This window comes from Anomaloglossus baeobatrachus, unplaced genomic scaffold (assembly GCF_048569485.1).
Source record: "Anomaloglossus baeobatrachus isolate aAnoBae1 unplaced genomic scaffold, aAnoBae1.hap1 Scaffold_5019, whole genome shotgun sequence".
Classification (NCBI taxonomy): Eukaryota; Metazoa; Chordata; class Amphibia; order Anura; family Aromobatidae; genus Anomaloglossus; species Anomaloglossus baeobatrachus.
Window position 1 is genome coordinate 1 of NW_027444374.1, and position 7,500 is coordinate 7,500.

The window sequence follows — 7,500 nt, forward strand, 5'->3', positions numbered from 1 at the left end:
CAGAAAATAGCGCTTTCATAGAAGCGCCATCTTCTGGCGCTGTATCCAACTCTTCTAGCTGCCCTGATGCCGGGTGGCTAGCTAGGTAATAATGGAGTTAGGGCTAGCTGTATATTATCAGCTAGCCCTAAGCCCGAAATTCATGGTGTCACGCCAATATTAGACATGGCCACCATGAATTTCTAGTAATGATAAAAAAAAAACACAACACACAGAAAAATATTTTTATTAGAAATAAAACACAACACAATTAGTGACTCCATCTTTATTGAAATTAACCCCCCTCCGCAGTAATCCTGGGTCAGGGTCCCACGCCGTCCAATCCGGATCCAATATCATCTGATCGGTTTGCTGGAAGGCAAAGCGATCAGATGATGTGTCAGGTTCAAAAGCCTGAATCACATCACACAGCAGCTGATTGTATAAAAGCCGGTTATACAATCAGCTGATGCATCAGTAGAAAAAAAAAAATAATAATACTCACTTATGTGCTGTGCTGATTACCGGCAGCTCCTGGAGCGATCGATTGGACAGGAGTCTGATCCCGTCCGATCGCTGCAAGAGCTGCCGGTAATCAGCTGATGAAGTCCCCTGACGGCAGGATCAGCTGATGGCCGGCCGGGCGCGAAGAAGCCGGCGAGACTACGATCAGCTGATGCGTCAGGTGACTGCATCAGGTGATCCCTCGCCAGGTCCTGCAAGCAAGGTCCTGCCGGCCGGGGAGACTGCACACAGCCAGAGCGGCGGGACCGGGAGGAGCTGGGAGCGGGCATGGCATCGGGACCCTGCAGACAGGTGAGTATATATGACATTTTTTTTATTTTTCTACTGTTCACTTTGGTTTTCGCCGCTGCCTCCACCTCCCGCCCAGACATGGCGCCGCACGGAGCTGACATGCACAGGACGGGAGGTGGAGGCAGCGGTGACGGTACCGGGAGGATTCATGCTTCTGTGTTTACCAACAGAAGGAATCCTCTTCCTGTACACGTCACTGTAGTGCCCACCCCTTGCATGTATAGCTGCATTTTTAGTCATAGAAACGCGGCTATAGGCGTTTTTCATTGCGTTTTTAACATCTCATTGAATTCAATGAGTGAAAAACGCAGTGAAAAACGCAGAAATAATTGACATGCTGCGTTTTTGTGGTCACCACAAAAACGCAGCTAAAAAAAACGCTGTGTGGGGACAGCACTTATGAAAACCCATTGACATTGCTGGGGAAGCAATGTCACTGCGTTTTCAGCACAAAAACGCGGTAAAAAACGCCGCTAAAAACGCGGCAAAAACGCCTAGTGCGCACATAGCCTAATGGTGTGTTTATTGGTATTTATAGAGAAACAATCAGAAATAAAGGGTGATTTTTTTTTAAGGAACAATATTGTACACAGCAAGTATAACAATATTATGATACTATATATTGATCTGTGCTGTGATATGTTAAATGTTATTCTCTTTTGTTGAATTGTCCTAATCATTAAAACTTGACTTTGTGTTTTCATTTGCAAAAAAAGTTAACATATCCATTTATTTCATAATTTTGTCTTAAGTTTTTAATACTGTATTAAAATTTTGCGAATTTTGCCCTCCCTTTCAGTTTTAGAGCAAACGGTATACAATGCAATAGGTTGAACTTGAACTGCATGGCCTCCTTTTCTTTTCTTTCCCAGAGATATCACAACCTACATTCAGCTATAGGTAAACCATTATGCATAGAATATTAAATATTACTCCCCAGAAAACTATTGCAATTAGGCTATGACTGCACTCTGCGTCATGCTACTTGCAGGTTAGAACGCACGTTTTTGCCTTAATTGATTTAGCCAAAGTTGCCGTTTCCAGAAATTTAGCGCTAAAAACACATGCGTATTTACTGCTCTTTAGATGCGTTTTCAGCGCTTTTTACATACTTTTTCACCTGCGTTTTGACAGATGCGTTTTGAACATCAAGACACTGCTAAATAAAGTTTACACAGTCAAACAGAATGAAAAAAGAGAAAAAAAACCAATACATTTATAATTTGTAAATTAATAAAGAAAAAAGTTATTTCATGAAATTATAGCGGTTTTATAATATTTAATACTAAAATAGCAATAAAATCATAATTTTCTTTAATTTAATTGTCGGACTATGTGTGTGTGTGTAAAGGGACATATTATACCATTATTTTAATGTCAGAAAAGCATGCGTTATTGAAGTCCAAAACGCATGTTTTCTGCACCTAAAAAGCAGGTAAAACGCAGGAAATTTGAAGTTTCTTGGTTTTTGCCATTTCTCATTGACTTCAATGTTAGCAAAACGCACCTAAAATGGCAAAAACAATTGACATGCTGCTTCTTTGAACGCATGGTTTTTGCCACAAAATATGCAAATTAAATACAGCGTTTTAAAACGCAAAGTGCGGTCTAGAAATCCCCATTTTCCATAGACTATTATGGAAAAGCAAAACGCATGCATTATGGCATGAAAACGCTGCAGCTCAAAACGCTTCATACCCTTAGGCTATGTGCCCACGCTGCGGAAAATGCGCAGACTTTGGCGCGTATTTCTCGCGGAAAAGCCGCGGATTTTCCAGAAATCTGCAGCACAGCTACTCCCCAGCCATTTCTATGGCATTTGGGAAATGCTGTGCCCACGCTGCGGATTTTTCTGCAGCGGAAATCGGGCGGATTTTCGTGCGGAAAAATCTGCAGCATGTCAATTATTGTTGCGGATTTCTCCGCAGGGTCCCATATACTCACCTGCCTTGATAGAGACCCGAGTCACTTTCTCCGTCTGGTGTAACGGCAGCGGCAGCAGCGCGGTAGATCCAGCCAGGTACAGGAAGGAAAGGTGGGCGGGGCCTGCACGAGCTCCGGTCATGTGACAGCCGGAGCTAGTTCAGGCCCGCCCACCTCCAGCACAGTGAACCAGACGCTGCCTGACAGTGACCCGGCCGCCGGAAAGCGAGGTGCTGCATAATGGAGGTAAGTATGAGCACCCCAATCACTAGAGCACTTGTTCTGCATTGAGGATGCAGTGCCGAAGCCATGGTACTGTATCCTCAATGCAGAATGCCCGCACCATATCCGCACGACATTCCGCTGTATATCCGCAGCATTGAAACAGAGAAAGTTCTGTTGCGGATTTCTGAGAGCACCTGCGGAATGTCTTGCGGATATATCCGCAGGACAATGTCCCCGTGGGCACATAGCCTTACACACGTTTTGTTATACACATGCTTGTGTTCTTTGTATGTATTGGAACAAGAACAAAAAGCACAGAAATAAAAATGAAAATTGGACATAATTTCACACAACTTCAATAATGGACTGGACAAAATTGTTGGCACCCTCAACTTAACTCCTTCACCAACTAGCTCTTTTTCCTCCCTTTCTTCCACAAGACATAACTTTTTTATTTTTCCATCAGTATAGTCATATGAGAATCATATGAGGGCTTGTTTTTGTGTTACACGATTCATTCTTTTACATATCATATGGGAAAATTGGAAAAAAATTCCAAGTGCAGTGAAATTGCAAAAATAGTCCAATTCTACAATGGTCTTTTTTTTTTTATTCATAATTTACCATATGTTCACTATGTGATAAAACTGACATGACAGTATGATTCACCATGTTATTATGAGTTTGTAGATACCAAACATGTACAGTCATGACAAGTGTTGGCACCTTGGAAAGTGTTCCACAAAATGAAGCATTTTGTCATACACATGTTTATTTCCTTTGGGTGTATTGGAACAACACATGAAACAAAAGACAAAAAAGCAAATTGGATATAATTTCACACGAACCCCCAAAATAGACCAGACAAGATTGTTGGCACCTTTCCAAAATTGTGGGTAAACAACTTTGTTTCAAGCACGTGATGCTCGTTCAAACTCTCTCGTGGCAAGTAACAGGTGTGGGCAATATGAAAATCACACCTAAAACCAGATAAAAAGGGGAGAAGTTGTCAATCTTTGCATTGTGTGTCTGTGTGTACTACACTAACCATAGAGAACAGAAAGAAGAGCGGAAAACTGTCTTAGGACTTGTTCCTTTGTCTATGGTGTGCAACATAATCAAAACATTTACAACCCATGGCACTGTAGCTAGTCTCCTTGGATGTAGACGGCAGAGAAAAATTGATGAAAGGTTGCAACACAGGGTAGTCCTGATGGTGAATAAGAAGCCCCAATAAAATTCCAAAGAAATTCATGCTGTCCTGCAGGCTCAGGGTGCATCAATTTCAGCGTGAACTACCAATCTACATTTGAATGAAATGAAACGCTATGGAGAAGCATGTGAAGGATCCCACTGCTGACACAAATACATAAAAAAAAACTAGACTGCAGAATCCTTCGGGGAAAGCATCTTGTGGACAGATGAGACCAAGATACAGGTTTTTGGTAAAGCACATCATTCTATTGTTTACCGAAAACAGAATGAGGCCTACAAAGAAAAGAACACTGTACCTGCAGTCAAATATGGTGAAGGTTCAAAACTGTTTTGCTGCCTTTGGCACTGGGTGCCTTGGCTGTGTGCAAGGCATCATGAAATGTAAAGATTACCAAAAGATTTTGGGTCGCATTGTATTGCTCAGTGTCAGAAAGCTGGGTTTGCATCCTAGGGCATATTTTGATAAACATTAGAACAATGTGCTTTACCAAAACACTCTTGGTCTCATCTGTCCAAAAGATGCTTTTCCAGAAGGATTTTGGTTTACTGACATACATTTTGGAAAACTGCAATCTAGGTTTTCTATGTCTCTATCTCCTCTATATCAGCAGTGAGGTTTTTCTTGGTCTCCAGCCATAGCATTTAACTTTATTCAAATGTGAATGGATAGTTCTCTCTGACACTGATGTACCGTGAGCCTGCAGGACAGCTTGAATGTCTTTCAAACTTGATTGGGGCTGTTTATCCTGCTTTGCAACCGTTTATCAATTTTTTTTTCTGCCTCCCATATCCTGGGAGATTAGTTACAGTGCTATGGGTTTCAAACTTCTTGATTATGTTGTGCACAGTGGACAAAGGAACATCAAGATCTCAGGAGATTGACTCATAGCTTTGAGATTATTGCAATTTTTATCTGGTTTCAGGTGTGATTTTCTTTGATAGAGCATTACATGCTTGAAACAAAGCTGATTACCACCATTTTAGAAAAGTTCCAACAATTTAGTCCGACCTATTTTTGGAGTTTTGTGTGAAATTATGTCCAATTTGCCTTTTCTGTTTTTTTTGTGTTGTTCCTATGCACACAAAGGAAATAAATGTGTATGAAAAAACATGTAATTGCAATCATTTTCTGGGAGAAATACTTCACATTCTGGAACAATTTTAAGGGTGCTAAAACTTTCAGCTATGACTACTGTATATTTTATACTTAGCTTGGCGCAAGGGATTTTAGTTCATTAAGGTATTTACATTGTAAAATCAGTTATATAGCTGAACTAACCGGCTAGGGTAGAGTAAAATACTCTAAGACTAAATTTCTCAATAATCTTTTAAGAAAGAAAGGCAGTACAGACATACAGTATGTTTTAGGTAGATGCTAGTTAAAACTATATTGTGAAATTATTCAAAACATAATATGGTATATCTTATATGGGGAATTAGATTCCTTAGTCACTTATCCAGTTACTTTTTCCTCTCTTCAGCGTCTTGAAATCAAATCCATTCTGCTCAGACAAGAGAGACTGCAGGCTGTCTGTGGTGCCATATGATACTACTGAATTTACTCTATATAGAGCTAGGGAGAGAGGAACAGAGTGAGAAAACTGGCAAATGGAGAGGCGGAAAGATTGTACCGTGCTGTATATGGGAGACCTCATAGAAGTTGGTCTCCTCCCAGGTAAAGTCAATTGCATTAGAGATAAAGCCCACGTTACATGTAATGATGTATCTAACGATATATTGCCGGGGTCACGGATTCCGTGACGCATATCCGGCATCGTTAGCGACGTTGTTGCATGTGACACCAACGAGCGACCGTTAACGATGGAAAATACTCACCAAATCGTCCATCGTTGACACGTCGTTCCTTTTAAAAAAAAACGTTGATTGTTGAGGACGCAGGTTGCTCGTCATTCCCGATGCAGCACACATCGCTATGTGTGACACCTCGTGAATGACTAATTACAGCTTACCTGCAGCCGCCGGCAATGAGGAAGGAAGGAGGTTGGTGCGATGTTATGGCCGTTCATCTCCACCCCTCCGCTTTTATTGGGCGGCCACTTGGTGACACCGCTGTGACGCCGCACGAAGCACCCCCTTAGAAAGGAGGCGGTTCTCCGGCCACAGCGACGTCGCTAGGCAGGTAAGTCCGTGTGACTGCTCCTAATGATATTGTGCGCCGCGGGCAGCGATTTGCCCATGACGCACAAACGACGGGGGCTGTAAAGCCCCCTTTAGTCTACATTTGGAGAAAACTGGTGACTGTGCAGGATATGAGTAATACTGTTAGGTTCAGAAATATTTGGCATTTTATCTGTTTACCAAAACATATTCAAGATAGTTATATAATCAATATGGGCTTAAAGTGCAGACTCTCAGCTTTATTTTGAGTGTATTTGCATCCTAATTAAAGTAAGTATTTAGTAATTACAACTTTTTAATATACAGCTGCCTTTTTTTCAAGAGACAAAACTAATTAGACAGTTATCTCAAAAGCTCTATAATGGGCTGTATGGGCTATTCCCTTTATACTGCGTCATCAGTTAAACAGGTAAAAGGTCTGGAGCTGATTCCAGGTGCAGCATTTCCACATGAAAGCTGTTGCTGGGAACCAACAACATGTGGTCAAAGGAGCTTTCAATGGAAGTGCAAGAGACCATCGTTAGGCTGAATCATAGAAGAAGAAATGCATCAGAGAGATAGCACGAATGTTAGGAGTGGCCAGATCAACAGTTTGGTACATGCTGCAAAAAAAAAAAAAAAAAGTACATTTGTGAGCTTAGGAGCTCAAAAAAGTCTGGCTGTCCACAGAAGACAAAAGTGGAGGATGATTGCAGAATCCTGTACATGGTAAAGAAAAACCCAATCACAACATTCATCCAAGTGAAGAACCCGTGAAAGTCTACAGTCCAATTTAATCTCTGTTGTTAAATTTTAAATAAAAAATAGCGGCATGCAGAAAAGAGCTCACATCATGAAGATTCGGTCAATGGCAAAATCTTTCTGGGCCTAACTGTATAATGGCCATAAGTAGTGTTATTCCTCGAACACACACAGGGGACAGACTATTCTGAAAAAGTTACTTGAAAAGTACAGTTAGCTCTTAAAGAATAATTTATTTACCAAAAGCCACGCTGTTACAGTCCATGGGCATTATCTGGCATTGCAGCTTAACACTATTCATCTGTATTATTATTTTTTCATTTTCCTTTTTCTGAACCACAATGTTTAAGGAACACTCCATTTTTTTTTTCTTTTGGTCCCATAGCAATAGGCAATCATTAAATAATGTAATAATGCCCTTCATTGACTATTCCCTTAAAAATTAATAGAAGTAACAGAAAC